This window comes from Piliocolobus tephrosceles, chromosome 4, assembly GCF_002776525.5.
Source record: "Piliocolobus tephrosceles isolate RC106 chromosome 4, ASM277652v3, whole genome shotgun sequence".
NCBI lineage: Eukaryota > Metazoa > Chordata > Mammalia > Primates > Cercopithecidae > Piliocolobus > Piliocolobus tephrosceles.
In genome coordinates, this window is record NC_045437.1 from 66,722,415 (window position 1) to 66,738,195 (window position 15,781).

At 34.9% G+C, this 15,781-nt stretch overlaps 1 pseudogene; it reads left to right on the forward strand.

Annotated features, from left to right (window-relative positions):
- The first annotated feature begins 11,459 nt into the window (after positions 1–11,459).
- On the forward strand, positions 11,460–12,356 carry LOC111541683 (annotated as a pseudogene).
- The last annotated feature ends 3,425 nt before the right edge of the window (positions 12,357–15,781 follow it).

Genomic DNA, 15,781 nt, shown 5'->3' on the forward strand with positions numbered 1-15,781 from the left:
CTTGCAATATATTTCATTAGAAAAAACAAAAAGAAATTGTAAAATATCTTACTGAATAAAGTAGGGTTAACATATAATATGTTCAAGGTTACAATCACTGGGAAATTTACCTTTCTTCTGGGGGCTAATACATAATTTCAATTTTGATATTTTTATTTCCTTTTATTTTTATTTCCTTTTATTTACAATCGCTGGGAAATTTACCTTTCTTCTGGGGGCTAATACGTAATTTCAATTTTGATATTTTATTTCCTTTAGGATTTACAAATTATTGGTGATAACCGTCACTAACAGTGATATTGTTACAATTAATTATCACATGTTACAAATTTTATGTGTACATATTTAGATATTTATGAATCTTTTTTATGTCTAGTCAATACAAATGTGGAGACTGAGAGATAACTATTGTTGGAGAATTAGTTTTAGAATCAATGCTTATTTTCTGAACTTCAATAAACCCAAATACAAATAAATGTCAAGCCAGTTATTTTCTTAACCAATTTTATTCTGACTGACAGAAAGACATGTCATTGAGTAAAGATTTAGAGAAGACAAAAACTTGCCCAGAGGCACAAACTATTTATTGATATGAGATACTTGATGACAAATGTTTCAGCTCTAGACTTTATACTATATACTTTTCTATTTTAAGTGAGACTTGATCAGCTCTCTTTTAGGATTTAGAAGCATGAGTAAGAGCATGAACCTTATTGTGAACTGCATACACTTCTTATGAGAATCTAATGCCTGATGATCTGTCACTCTCTCCCATCATCCCCAGATGAAACTGTCTAGTTGCAGGAAAACAGGCTCAGGGCTCCCACTGATTCTACATTATGGTGAGTTGCATAAGCACTTCATTATATCTTATAATGTAACTATAATAGGAATAAAGTGCACAATGAATGTAATGTGTTTGAATCATCTTGAAACCATTCCCCTCACCCCTGGTCTGTGGAAAAAATGCCTTCCATGAAACCGGTATCTGTGCCAAAAAGGTTGGAGATGGCTGCGCTGAAAGATTAGAGACTGAACAGATTAAGAATTTGGAAAGTGGGTGTCTATGAAATGAGGCAAGAGTAATTGAGATTATTAACTAATAATCTCAAAAAGAAAAACATATACTTAAAACCAGGGTATTCTTCTTGGAGTTAATCTAATATACTGAGTAAAGTAACTAGAGTAAGTAAGGTTCTGGAGTTACACTGCTTGGCCTCAAGTCCTGGAACCACAATATAGTAGCTGTGTGATTTGGGAAATGTCATCAAGTTTATCTAGGCCTCAGTTTTCTCAAATGTAAAGTGGGAATGAAAATACTGTACGACCTCTGGTCTGAGGATTGCTGTGGGGATTAAATGAACTGAGCCTCTAAGCATTTAGCACAATGCCTGGATTAAAGTAAGTGCTCGGTTAGTATGAATCATTCTTCTCCGTAAATAGAAGAATTGGTATTAGACAGACCGTGGAAACAGGGCAGGCTCTGTGTGTGGTAGACCCTGTAGGAAGTGGTGAAATTTGACGGCCATCACAAGAGGAAACTTTAATGTCTGCCTAAAAATATCTCCATCAATACCTATTATTGTTTCTGGAATCCTTACTTTAAAAATATTTACCTTGGATTAGGGAATTATCTTGAAGATACTTCTGTAAAATGGGCATGCATGAAGACATCAAAACCCATTGTAACATTCACATGAATTTGCTTTTCAAATTGGCTGGCCGTTAGAGATTTTTGTTTTGTTTTGTTTTGTTTTGTTTTGTTTTGTTTTTACAAGAGAAGAACATTCCACTAAGGTTGGGAATAGAAGAGGGTCTAGAACTCCGTGTCTAATGTATGCCAGGGTTTTCTAGCAGTAAGATTATGGGTTCTCAAAGCCACAGGATAAATAAGGTACTCCCACCTGGGTAGTGGGGGTGGTGCTGATTTCACTCAAAAGTAAATAATTTAAAAATTGTTGTTTGCTAAAATAACAGATTTTTATAAGAAACATTTTTAAATTATGTTTTCTTTTTAAGAGTCAAGTATGAGATTTTAAATGCATTTTAAGGTAGCGTCAAAGTGTAGTTTTACTCCAACCCCATCCCCTCCCCTCTCAGGTGTTGGGGTAGGTGGAAGTATATAGAACTGTTTCCGTTTTTACAAATATTTTATGAAGATTTGAATTTTTAAGTTTTACTGTGTAAGCACTTAGGGGAATATGCAGTGGGGCTAACTCACAAAGCCAACTCATATGGACAACTTAGTCTAGTTAAATAATTTTTAATTTCTGGCATATAATTGGGCTCCAGGGCTGTGTTTTGCAGAGGCAAAAATGGATAGAACAGTTGTTATTCCACTGCAAACCTGCTGTTCATTAATTTCTTTCACTTGTAACTAGAAGCAGAAAATAAGTAGTTTTGTCCTCAATTGTAACATTGGCATATTTCATTTTAAGCCTATTAAATTAAGCAGTCTAGTGAAATTATCCTAATAGTTGTTGTTGATATACCTTGAGAACTTATAACTGCTTCCTCTCTGACCAAAATAAAGTCAGTGTTATGGAACTTAAACTTCACCGTGAGCCAACCATTTGTTTTTTGTTATTACGTAATATTCCTGTGTGTTTTTTCACTTAAAATATAAAATAGGTGTTTCTCCCTCCCTATTTCCTGAACAAGCCTGTGCCAGAAACCTTGTCCAAAGACATTTGGGCAACTGGTATTTAAGAAAAAAAAACAAAAACTTGACTTCAGAATCCTGGTGAGGAACAGTTCTCAGCACTATAGGAAACTTCCTTGGATTTACTGGCAGACTTCAACATGAGTGACACACCAGGGCTGCAGCAGGGAAGGGTGGACCAGGGTGGTGCCCTGGCAGGAATGTTCAATTCGTGGCATTCTATGACTCAGAATAACAACCACTGATGAGCAGTAACATTTTAGCTGCGTTGCTGGGCCCCTTAATTTGAAATACGACTTAATTATATTTTAAGCTGTTATGCAATTCTAGGATCGTTTGGACAAGTTGATTTAATTATTTTCTTTTAACTAATTTGTAAAAGGTTAAATAAATGGGCTCTAAAATCCCAGAATTACAACAAAAAATGATTAATTCGTATTTCAAACCAAGAAGACTGGCGTTTCTTGTGGTAGGACTGGGTCACTAAACACATGTGTGGGGAAATACCCTTTGTCTTTAATACAAAATAAATGCATCGAGGGAAGGAAGTCTGTTATTTGGCTCTGAAATAATAACACTTACATAGCTTATTTTACAATAATGTGCCCATTTTTTATTTTCTCTCCTAGATCATGATCTATACAATGATAGACAATTGCTAATGTTTGTTCTCTGCAGCATCTGTGCTCATGTAATGCACTGAAACACTTACGAAGTTGCTTCTATTCAGGAGGAAGTCTCTTAGATACTGGGGAATCAGAGATGTTGAAGTACTAGGCCCTAACCTCAAGAATATTCACAGGCTATGTAGAGACAACATACATAGAATGATCTAATTGCATCTGATCCCTGTAATAGAGAATAAATAAAGTCAAGTCTTTCAAATAGATTATAGCACTGAAATTTAACCTTGCAGGGGAGTGGGCAGGGGATTTTATAGGTGGAGAAAAAGGTAATGGACATTCTATGCAGAGGTAACATGAAAATAGATGAAGAGACTGGAATAGAAGTTAAGAAAAGTGAGTGAAGCTGAGACCAGATTGGAAAGGATCTTAGAAAGATACCAGGGAATTTGGGCTTCTTATAAGCATAGAATATTTTCACAGTTCTTATTGACATGCACAAACATGTTTTTTATTCTGTTTTTTTTTTTTTTTTCTCTTATTTGGTTTCTGAAGTGGCTTGATTTTTATCTTATTTTTGTAGTAGAGGGGATGAAATATATCATATGCATGAAGTACACTGTGAAACTTTTATACAATGAAATTTAATGTAATGCCTTCTGTAAAGAAATTTATTATTATTTATTATAAATAGATATAATTGTATGCATTACCAGAATAAAGCTGTATAAATAAATAAAATTGTATGCATTACCAGAATAAAGCTGTAAAAGTGGACATTTGTCTCTCATGAGAGACCATACGCTAGAAGAATAATCCTTGGTGATTCTTTTAAAATTGGAAGAAGATAAAAATGAAGCAACTTGTAATAGTACCCAAAAAAGCTTTAAACACTTTTGTTGAACAACATATAATAGGTATTTAAACATTAGTAAATGTATGCTACCAATATTGGCCATTTTAAGTTTTTTAGGGGGAGGCAAAGTAAATTACTGGGATGGAGGGGCTGTTAAATCATTATCATCCAAGTCTTTGTTTTGTGGGCTGGGGACTGCTTTTAAAGCCCTGCATAGTTAGAGGAGACCTTAGGGCTCTTCATGAAAAATAGCCATGACTAGTTGATTGCTCGCCAGAAAAGAAAAATGCAGGCAGCCAAGGGAATAGGGGCAGATTGTGAGTTAAAAACCACTGAAGACACCAGGGTAAAGCAAGAATGAAGAATCAAGTGCGAGTTGAAGATGAAGCACTCTAGAGCAATGTTTGGACCAGAAGGTTTGGAAAGTTCAAAATTAAGGCTGTAAATATTAGAATCTGCTCAGGTTTTTGTTTTTGTTTTGTTTTTTTCCTCCAATGTGGGCCCAGATATGCCACAGAGCAAAAAGGGCAAGAGTTTTAAGAATCTACTGTGAAATTAGGGCTAAATATATCTCAGCTATAAAAAGTAATAGGGTAGGTAATTGTAACATTAGCAAGGCTAATAGTAAAATGAGAATAATGTTAATTAAACAATTACATGATTATACAGAAGGGATATATCTCAAGGTCATAAAAAGAAGATGTATAACAAAGGAAACTTTTTAAGACTACATTTTTCTCTCAAGCTCCTAATATTAAGAGATAATTTAGTATTCCCCCTCCTCTTTTTTTTTTTTTTCTGTAATTGATTAAAAACAAAATTAACTCCTGCTGAGAAGAAAAGAAAAATGGAGGATTACATGGCCAAAGAGTTAGTTTTCTTTTCTCCAGGAGCTACAGAATGTTACTGAACACTTTGGGATGAAAAAGAGTCTCATAAAGGATATGAAAATGAAGAGAAATTGGTGGATCCTGTAATGGGGGATCTGGACCTAGAGTGACTGCAGAGAAGGGTGGAAAGAGTATCCAAACATGGCCCAATCCATACTTAAAGCAGCAGCATCATTTGGTAGCACCTAGTAGCTGTTCCGGTGCCCATTCAGTACCTTCTTGCTACTCATGGGCCTATCAGTTGCTATTCGAAAAAGCAAAGTATATCATTTATTTTAAGACCCAGTAACCACCATCAGCCATGGCCAGCTGTTGTGTTGACTTGGCTGTTGCCTGAGTCAATCCACATCTGACCATCCCTGAAGATAACATAACTCTCAACGGTGTACAGCATTTAAAACACCTTAAGAGTGGGCGCTATACACCTGGAAAAGTGGTGGTGATGAAGAGAGGAAAGTAACTACTCCCTCCCAACCTACTTATGTTTGAAGGAGACTGACTGGAACCAGACTCAGTCTTCATTTGACTTGGGATGGAATGAAAGCATCTGTTATACATTTATAAAAAATACATTGGATTTAATTAGTCTAGGAATGATTATTAGTGCTTAGCAAAATTGGGCATTAAAGGATTTAGAAAAAAGTCCTGAAAAGTTACAAGCAATGTGTATCTGGCATTTGACTACATCATAACTGGATATTTATATTAATGTTATACAAGATCATATAATTTATTTTTACTATGACCCATACCTCTCATAGAAAAATAAACCCAGGTCCAGGTGTGGTGTCTTACCCTGTAATCTAAGCACTTTGGGAGGTTGAGACTGGAGGATTGCTTGAACCAGGAATTTGATACCAGCCTAGGCAACATAGAGAGATCTCTACAAAAAAATTTTTTTTTTTAAAGCTAGCCAGATATGGTGGCATACACCTGTAGTCTTAGCTACTCAGGAGGCTGAGACCAGAGGTTGCTTGAACCCGGGGGTTGGAAGTTTTAGTAAGCTATGATTGCACCAATGCCCTCTAGCCTGGGTGAGAGGGGGAGTCCCCATCGCTAAAAAACAAAAAAGAAAAAGTTAAAGAAAAAAATAGTGTAAAATGTTTAAATATAAATTCAATCTAGCCAGAGTAGCAATATTTAGATTTTCCTTATTATAGCCACAATACTTAGTTTTGAGATTGTTTTGTAGTTTATATCACCAGGAGTTAGGAGAAATGAATTAGAATTTTCTACTTTGTGTTAATCAAAGTCAAGTCTTAGGAATGAAAATGATACTTTAATTTCATTAAAATATTTAATGAAAAACTTATCTTGTATGGATTATATTAATAGGCATATTTGTGCAATATTAAAACAAACAAGAGGCTAGAAATATTTCTGGAATTGTGGAGGAAGAACCTCTAAACATTTTTTCCTTGATAAAAGTAATGACAATATTGGCAAAAATAGTCAAAATCAACTTTTTCAGAACTCTGTAATTAACCAAAGACTTGCAGAAATTAACAAAGAAATCCAGAAAAACAGCGGTATCTTGAAAAACAGAAAAAAACTCTGTGACATTTTAATTTGTTGTATTTCCATTTTCCCTCACTTCCTAGCTCTGTGGTAGCTCTGAAGGGGAATGGCCTTAGAACCATGAAAATCAGCAGTCTAGTAGTCACTGGAGGTGATAGAGAATCATAGTCTATCTAGCAGCCATTGGAGTTGACAAAGCAACCACTTTTGGAGCTCCTGTAAAACGCTATCCTGAGAAAATTATTGCTATTTGACCTGTACGGCAGGCAATTTCTTGAAAAGCTCAATTCTCAAGATGTGTCTTTATTTGGGCTGTCTTAGAGCTATCTCTATAAAAGCAGCTATATTTCAAGTAAAAAAAAAAAAAAAAAATCTGTGGCAATTATTTAATCCCACAGCAATCTGAGGCAGCAATACCAGTCAAGGTATTGGTGATCCAGTAATCTGAAAGATGTCCATAGGGAACTTTAAAAAGGTTCTACATGTTCCAGAAATCTCGAAGGACATGTACATGTGTGGGTCCATGCATATGGCCTGGAAAGACCTGAGATCCCAATCTCTTACCTCTGACTGACCTTAAGGCTTTGTGCCATCAGGAAGCGATAGCTAAGGTAGAGTTGTGAAATGCCCACTGGCGCATTGAAGATGTACTTGCAACATAGAGAGAGAGAGCCCTTCAGCAAAGGCTAGGAGATTTATTGTTTCTTTAAGATACTAAAGAACATCTCTGTTTAATTATTAATTAACCATTAAGCTAATGAAGGAGAGACTTCAGTAGCCACAGAAAGACTCTATAGAATTAGTCCAAGAAAGTCACTAAATAAACACAAATCATTATTTTCATTATCATCATCAGCAGCAGCAGCAGCAATGACAACAACAGCAGACAACAATAAAAATAAACTCTAGGGTGAATAATCTGATTTTAAATATGATAATATTTAAAATTTCCAGTTCAACCAAAAAAATACTACAAAGAAATAGGAAAGTACAACCTAAACACAGTGGGGGGATAAAAGCAGCAATGGAAACCATTTATTAGGAATCCCAAATGTTGGATTTGTTAGAAAAAACTTTTGTCAGCTGTTGCAAACATGTTTAAAAGAACTAAAAAAAAGTCTAATTAAATGTAGGAGAATCATGTCTCATCAAATATAAAATATCAATAAAGATATAGATGTTGTAAAAACTAGGAATTATGAAGTAGAAAAAGCACAGTAACTGAAATAATAAGTTCACTACATAAGCTCAACAACAGATTTGAACTGGCAGAAGAAAGAATCAATTAACTTGAAGATACGTCAATTGAGATTATTCAGTCTGAAGAACAGAACACCAAAAAAATAAAAAAGAAAGAAAATAAAAAATCAGAAAAAATAAACAGAGCCTCAGAGATGTGTGGAATACCATCAAGTATACCAACATATGCATGATGAGAGATCCAGAAAAAGAGATTTTCAGAAGAAGAGGAGAATAAGAGTAGAAAAAGAGTATCTGAAGAAATAACGGCTGAAAGCTTTCCAAATCTGGTGAAAAATAATAATTACTTTCTGAAAGCTTAATGAGTTCCAACTAGGATAGAGCCAAAGAGATTCACACCTTGATTCAATAGTCAAACTGCCAAAAGCCAAAGAAAAAGGGAAGATTATGAAAGTAACAAAAGTATTCATCCTATACAAGGAGTTTTCAGCTGACTTCTCCTCAGATATCATGAAGGTCAGAACAGAGTAGGATGTTATAATCAAATTGCTAAAAGTAAAAAGACTATTAACCATATCTACGAACACTATCTTTCAAAAGAGAAATTGAGACATTCTCTGATACAGAAATACTTAGAGAAATCATTGCTAGCAGAATTGTTCTTCAAGAAATGCTAAAGTCGTCATTCATTTGAAGTGAAAGGACACTAGACAATAATTCAAATTCACATGAAGGAATGAAAAACACTAGTAAAGGTAACTACATGTGTTACTGTGAAAGGGTGTAAAAATATATTTTTGTTTATAAATTTTCTCGTATCACACTTAAAAGATAACTACATAGAATAATAATCATAAAACTGTGTTGATGGGCTTATAATTAATAAAATATAATTTGAATGACAATAGCCTCACAAAAGAGGGGGAAGGAATGAAGTGTCTTGGAGCAAAGATTTGGATGCTATTAAAATTAATCCCAACTGGACTATTTTAGGTTAATATGTTAACTATAATCCCCAGGGCAACTAAGGGGAAAATAAAAACTGTGTAAAAGAAATAAGGGAATTACTATGGTACACTAAGAAATATAAATTTAACAAAATCAAAACAATAATAGAAGAATAGAGGAGCTTTCCTTAGACTATACACAAATATTAACTCAAAATGGATCACAAACCTAAATATAAGAGCTAAATCTATAAAACCACTTAATAGAAGCATAGTATTAAATCTTCATGATCTTGGGTTAAGCAGTGGTTTTTTAGACACAACACCAACAGCACAACCTACATGATTGCAGAAAATATTTTCTAATCATAAATCTGAGAAGCATCTAGTACCTAGAATATGTAAAGAACTCTTATACCTCAACGATTAAAAAAACTCCAACAGATAACCCAATTTAAAAATAAATAAATGCTATATATACACCTTTCTACAAAGAAGGGAGGAAACTGACCAACAAGCACATGAAAAGATACTCAACTTCGTTAATTACTGGGAAATCAAATCAAAATCACAATGAGATACCACTTCACATCTACTATGGTGGCTATGAGACAGTAACAAGTGTTGACAAGGATGTTAAGAAATTAATACTCTACTAGATTGCTGGTGAAATTGTAAACAGTGCAACTAGTTTAGAAAACAGTCAGTTCCTCAAAGGATTAAACATCAAGTTATCTTGTGACCCAGAAATTTCACTTTTAGGTTTATACCTAAGAGAATTGAAAACCTATATCCACACAAAAACTTCTACACCAATGTCAAAGTAGCATTATTTATAGTATTGAAGCAGTGAAAACAATCTAAAGGTTTATCAGCTAATGAATGGACACGTAAAATGTGGCATACCCATAAAACAGAATACTGTTCAGCTATAAAACGGAGTAAGTACTAATATATGGGTGAACTTTGACAACATTCGGCTAAGTGAAAAAAGCCAGACACAAGAGGCTACATTCTGTGTGATTCCATTTATGAAATGCCCAGAATCGGCTAATCTATAAAGAAAAAAAGTAGATTTGTGGTTTTCAGGAGCTAGAGGGAAGGGGAAATTAGTAATGACTGTTAATATGTAAGAGGTTTCTTTTTTTAGGGTGAGGAAAATGTTCTAAAATTAAATAGTTGTGATAGGGGCACAACTCTGAATATACTAAAAAACACTGAATTATATAATTTAAAAGGGTTAATTTTATATTATATAATAAATATTTTATTAAAAATATACCCTGCAAATAAACTGTAGGTGACTATAGGTGGTGGATGAGGATCAAGCGGCCTAGTCTACATGAGTAGTAGTAAAATTAATGAAGTAGTAAAATTATTCCTTTTTAAACTTTTGGTAAAACTGATTAGCTTATGTGTCTACACTGGCATATCAGAAATAATCAGTGATTCACAATCACTGCCTATCATGCTTTTCAGTAGTGTGTAGAAATTTTACAGTAGAAGAGCATGATTGTAAATTTTAGTCTAAAATATTCTACAGTAATTTGGCTGCTATGCATGTAAATGTAGACAAATTAAAAGATCTTCTTTTTCAATTTTCAACTTGGTACATATAAAAATTCTAGAGAACAACAGGAAGTGCTATACCAACAATGAATACAAAACAGAAAAAACTAACTACTAGAGTTCTTCAAGATAAATAGCCTTTGGTTATTTAAATGATAATAGTTCATTTACTATTTGGTTGAGGCACTGGTTCAATAATACCTACTAATTAGAACAAAGTGCTACAGAATATAAAACTTTTCCAGAATATCTCCATTGATCACAAAAATTTTAAGGCACTTGCCTAAAGTAGACAAGAAACCAGAAAGTATAGAGAGTATTCAATGGGAACGAGTTCTAGATATGAATGAGAACGTGGCAAAGTGGGCCACATAGAGAAGCACCTTCTCCATTTGCTTTCAGCTCTGTGGTTGAATCAGTGATGATAATAAGTATCCTAATGAATTAGGTGCCCCCAAACTGAAAACAGAAAGAAATACTGGAAGTAAAATCCCAAGAAGTAGGCAACTCTTAGTGGTCTGTAATTGTATTAGTCCCTTTTTACATTGCTATAAAGATACTACCTGAGACTGGGTAATTTACAAATAAAAGAGGTTTAATTGACCCAAGGTTCTGCATGGCTGGAAGGGTCTCAGGAAACTTGCAGTCATGGGAGAAGGTAAAGGACAAGCAAGCACCTTTTTCACAACATGGCAGGTGAGAGAGAGAGTGAAGGGCAAACTGCCACTTTTAAAATCATCAGCTCTCATAAGAACTTCCTCACTATCACAAGAATACCATGGGGGAAACTGCCCCCATCATCCAATCACCTTCCACCAGTTCCTTCCCTCAACATATGGGGATTACAATTTGAGATGAGATTTGGGTGGAGACACAGAGCCAAACCATATTAATAATAAACTCCAGTTTCTTATATTAAGAATTATTCCAACCCTTATTTATTAAGCAATTAAATGGAATTCAGAGTTGACAAAATGAAGTAGACAGACTTGAAGTGACCTCATATTCCAGGAGAGGTCTGAAGATTTTCTTATAAGTGCAAAAATATACTTGGCTGTTCTTTATTGGATTGTGTCTCCTACTTCATCTTTCCAGACCATCCCAGAAGATCTATAAGATTCCATCTGGGAAATCACTAGGAGATCTTGGAAGGATAAGAAGGAAGATTGTTGGTTGGAATAAAAACAAGGTTGAATGCATTCCAGAAAGCAGGGTTCTCAAACTTGTGGACAACAATCTGCAGAAGGCAGCTTTAAAAAACCAACTAGAAGCAACACGCAGAGAAGTAAGATATGATGTGACGGAACTCCTCAAGAAAAAGACAACTGATAAACAGCAGAAAAATCTTGAACCAGCTCTCCCGGTAAGACAGGGGGGTCGCTCTGTAGAGAACATTTCTTCAGGATCTGTGAGGAAGACCAGAAGGAACAAGCAGAAGACTCCTGGAAACAAATATGGTGGCAGTACCAGTGAAGCACTTCAGCCCACTCAGTAGAAAAGAGCCCTGGCAGATCTCACTGTTGAAAGAGAGGAAGTATTTAAGAAGAGAATGAAAGTTAAAGTGAAGATTCCTGAAGAATTAAAACCATGGCTTATTGAGGACTAGGACTTCCTTACCAGGCAGAAGCAGCCATTTCAACTTACTGCTAAGAAAAAGGTAGGTACAATTCTGGAAGAGAGTGCAAACTGCAAGAAATCTCAGGGAACCATGGATAATAGGGAAAATGTGGTTAATAACATGGCAGGAATTAAACAATATTTCACTGTGGTGTTGGTCACTCAGCTGCTCTACAAATTTAAGAGGTCTAAGTATGCTGAAATCCTCTTGGCTCACCCTGATGCACCCATGTCCCAGGTTTACGGAGTACCACACCTACTGAGATTATTGTAAGAATTAGAGAAATGTTGGCCTATACAACCCCTGATGAGAAGAGCCTTGCATTATTATTGGGCTATTTGCATGATTTCCTAAAACATCTGGTAAATAATTCTGTATCTCTGTTTACTGCCAGTAATTACAAAGTGGCTTTTGCTTAGTACCACTGCAAAGCCCTGTGCAGGTCTACAGACCACTCATTCTTACCTGTCTGATATCTGGAAACATTTTTTGTTCTTAGCCTTTTTCTTGTAAGATTGATGTTCTTTAAAATTATTAATGTATAACAGGGCTAATTGTTAATGTATAACAGGGCACAGTTTGTTTTCTATGCTGTTTTAAACAGAAAATAAAAGAAGTGTAAGCTCCTTTTGTCATTTGAAAGTTGCTACACAGTGTATACAGTAATTAGAACAAAGAAGAAACATTCAGTAGAACATTTTATTGCCTAGTCGACAACAATGCTTGAATTCTGGTGGTTCTATTTCTTTGATATTACACAATTTTCTAATATGTGTTAATGCTATGTGACAAAATGCCCTGATAACAAGTGCCAAAGGTTCAACTTAATGTATATACCCCAAAACCCATGCATTTTTGCTTGTTTTTTTTAATGGTTGTTGAAGTAAAACAGCCCATCCTCTGCAAGTCCACCTATGTTGTTCCTTAGGCATTCTATCTTTGCTCAAATTATTGAAAGATGGTGGTTTGTTTCATAGCTTTTGTATTTGAGACTAATGAACATTCTAACATGATAAAGGCAATTATTATTGTGTAGCCATGGTTTTCTGGAAAAATATATTTTAGAAATTATATTTCATATCTTAAATAAAATTTGTTTCTACATTTCAAAGCTAAAAAAAACCCCAATCAAGTCAGCAAATTAAAAGTCAGTTTGGTTGTGTCCTAACATTTAAAATACACACATGGCTGTTAGTGTATACACACACACACACACACACACACACACACACACCCCTCAGTACATAATCCCCACTATATGGCAATGGGCTATGCAGAAACACAAGATGAGGTTATTTTAAAATGCTCACCTATTTAGTATGAATCTTTGCAATATTTCACTCTTTTTCTTCCTTTAGTGATTTTATATTACAGGTTCATAGGCTTCTAAGTAATATTATCTTTCACCATTGTTTGAAAAGATTTAATCTCTTTCCAAATTTAAGAAGTTACTAAGTTCATAAGAAGTTATGAAGTTCATAAAGTCTCACAGAAAAAAATAATTATTATATGCATGGCATTTTATAATTAATTTAGAATTTATTCCATTTATAGTTATATTTGAATTCAATATTCCCATTAGGAAGGCTAGGTAGATAGCCTAGTTTTAAGAAATTCAGAGCAACATAATAAATATAATTGCTATGACTGAAACCCAAATCTGGAAATTTTTTGTATATATATATTTTAAATTCTGTGTGCACACAATCTAGGAACATTTTAAAGATCATTTTTAGATAATTTACACTATGCTGATATTTTAATTCTTGTCTGTTTGTAGTAAATATACACAAAATATCAAAATAAATCTCTAGGACACATCTGTTTCCTGTTCATTGTGCACATCACGTTATAAGCTTTTGGAATGAAAATTGACATTTGAAAACCTCAAGAAATGACAATAGCAGCAGCGATGATGTTTTTCAGCTCTCACTGCTAATGTAGGAACTGATTATTTATTTCAAAAGCTTTTATAAAATAAAGCAAACCTTGAATATATTCAGCTAGGAAATAAACCTTGAAATTATATGGTTACCAGTAACAGTAAATTAGAGTTTCAATAAATAACACAGTGATTTTCTTAAAAATGCTAAACATTTCTTAAATTCTTTCCCAGGTTGTTTTTGTTAATTTTAAGATGATGTCAAAAGTTTATACCCATGTGTGTGCAACATATATACATATATTATTCTTTCTTTTAGGTAATGCAGAGGTTAAAGGACCAGAATGCATTCCTAAATAGGTGTACATTTTAGAATAATCTTATATTATGAACAGGTTGCCAACTTTTGTTTTGGAATAAAGTTTGTTGAAGTTTGCCTTTAGATCTTAACTAGCTAAATTAAGATAGCTTAAATTAAGAAATTGGGAAATCTAAATTAATTTAGATTTTTTTAACACTTTAAAAGATCTAATTTAAGGACTTGAAATTTAGAATTCTTTAGATGAGGAAACATGCCTAACATTACCTTATTTGAAATGAAATCTTTAGTATTTAAACACATATCAGACATCAAGGACTAAAAAAATTATACTGAGGCAAAGAAGAAATTATCTCTCTTTCCTTTTCTCTCTCTTCCTTCCCTTTCTCATTTCCTTCAAGGGAAAGTTTCTGCAGCCTTTGACTCTTTTTCGTTGAAATCAAAGGTCCCTCCCTAGGAATGAGGTCTCTCTGGTCACACAGATAAGCATATGCATATATATAGACACACACATATATTTATACATATATACATATATACACACACATATATATGCATGCATGCATATATGTATTTACCTCCCACTCTGTCAGCCATGTCCCAGAAGGTATTAAAAGTTACAACAGCAGGAGTTTGGGTAACATGAAATAAAGGAGATGTTTACTGAGGTGTAGACAGATCAGAGGAAACCAGCAAACTATCTTGAGTCACCAACTCTTCGCACCCCCAGACCTCAAGGTGCAAAAGAAGGAGCTAGCATTACCAGTGAGAATTGAGTCTTGAAAGGGAGTGGATATCCAACAGAAGCTGTCCTTGTGAAAGGGGGCAGTCAGTGGTTTGAGACGGGGGAGGGTAAAGTTGTGTGCAGGGTTAGAGGGAGCTAGGCAGGGCATAAGAAATGTTTGACATCTTTCTTTTTCTGACCTCCAGTATCCTCCCAGTGGCTCCCACTGGCCTAAGCTTCCAGGGGGCAAGGGGATCCCATCCATACGGATCAGTCCTCCTGCAACACAGAGCTGGGTGGAAAAGGGTCCAGAATGGATCTAGGGGGGCAGTGGCAGCAAATGGAAAATAACCAACCCCCATTCCCAGTGCTTCATTTTCTCAGTTTGGCTGCCTACTGACCAGGCAAACTAACCTCTCCCAACTCTGACTGTGTGCTTACATAAGTGACCATTTCTTTATCTGGGGCTACAACATGAAAGCAGGCAAAGTCACCCTCTGTCCTGGCTTTCAAGCCCTAGACCGCATATTATGGATTCTGGTGCTTGGGGGTGTTTTCCAATAGGTCTCTCTAAAGTTAGGCTCCCTGTTTCTCAGAGTTAATTGACCAGGATGAGTCAAAGTCAGGACAGCAATCATCTTGAAGGCGAGATCCTGGGGGTTCTTATACAGAACTATGTATTGATTCACTTTCATGGAGACCAATTATTCTCCCAGAATGACCCTTAACTCAGGTGGGCCACAGTCCTCTCCAGTAACTTCGATTAGATAAGGACTTTGGTTATCATATTGGTTCATACCTCGCAGCTGGGAGAAACTCCCCAGAGGTGCTAAGGTACTCTGTGCTCAAAATATCAGTGTATGTATTCCAGTTAGACAAGAATTCACCAGGCTAGAAAGGTCTTTGTCCAAAACTCCAAAATGTTATGTTTCTATAAAATGAAAATTTTTTTACATCAAACTCAATATTTGAT